Raw genomic sequence first — 1,083 nt, 5'->3', positions numbered from 1 at the left:
CGCCCCTGACGCCGCCCGTGCCCCTGCCCTGTGCGGGGGGAAAGGAGACGCTAAGGCTGCTGCCTGAGACCCTCCTGTGCTTCCTGGGGCTTGGCTGACAGTAGTCAACCCTCTGTGGGCAGCCTGGGGGCAGGGGTGTGCCCATCGCAGGTTGGAAGAGGACCCTGTCCTCTTCCTACAACCCTGGAGCAGGACGAGCAGCCCCAGGTCCCTCCAGGTCTCTACATGACTGGGGGATGCGCATGTCCCCACTGCATCCCTGCAGGTCTTGAGGATGGGGACACCGAGCCGCTGTGACACCCATGTCCCCTCCCTTTCACCTGTGGTGAGCAGTGCCAGGCCTGCCCAAGGCTGGCAGCGATGGCAAGTGGCTGTTGGACATGCCCATAGCTTCAACTTGGAGGTTTCTTGGAGCTTGAGGTGGGGACTTGGGACTGTCTCAGGCAGAGCAAGCGTTGTCCCACCCTGCCACTGTGACTCTTTCCAGCTCTGATGGGATGGGATGGCATGGCATGGCATGGCATGGCCTGAGGCTGGAGCACCCCTGGAGCAATGTCCCCCCAAACCAGGACCATGGTCAAAGGAGGCCAATGGGTGCTGTGGTGAGGAGGATGCAGGTCAGTGGGGCCACAACGAGGACAGGGCCATCAGCTGCAGTTGTAGCTGGGGGGAGCCAAAGTCCTTTTGGCATGCAGGGGTTGGACTTGCTGTCGCCCTGCTGCAGGCTGCAGTTCCAGAGGATGGTCACACCGATCACCTCACCTGCAGCAGTGACCAGCAGACCTCGCACAGCTCCAACGTGCCATGGGCAAAACATCCCAACGGGCAAAGCACGGCTGCAGACATGGCATCCTTGTGAGCATGGTCCCCCAGTGAGCATGGCCTCCCCACGGCCATGACATCTGAACACTGAGGAGACGCTCAGCATGAGCCAGCAATGTGCGCTGGCAGCCCTAAAAGCCAGCCGTGTCCTGGGCTGCACCCAGAGCAGGGTGGCCAGAAAGCCAAGGCAGGCGATTCTGCCTTTCTGGTGAGATCCCACCTGGAGTTCCGGGTCCAGCTCTGGAGCCCCCAACACAAGAA

Source organism: Apaloderma vittatum, unplaced genomic scaffold (genome assembly GCF_000703405.1).
Source record: "Apaloderma vittatum isolate BGI_N311 unplaced genomic scaffold, ASM70340v1 scaffold24557, whole genome shotgun sequence".
In the NCBI taxonomy this organism is placed as follows: domain Eukaryota; kingdom Metazoa; phylum Chordata; class Aves; order Trogoniformes; family Trogonidae; genus Apaloderma; species Apaloderma vittatum.
The sequence above is the reverse complement of the archived record's forward strand: the minus strand, read 5'-3'. Positions refer to the sequence as shown.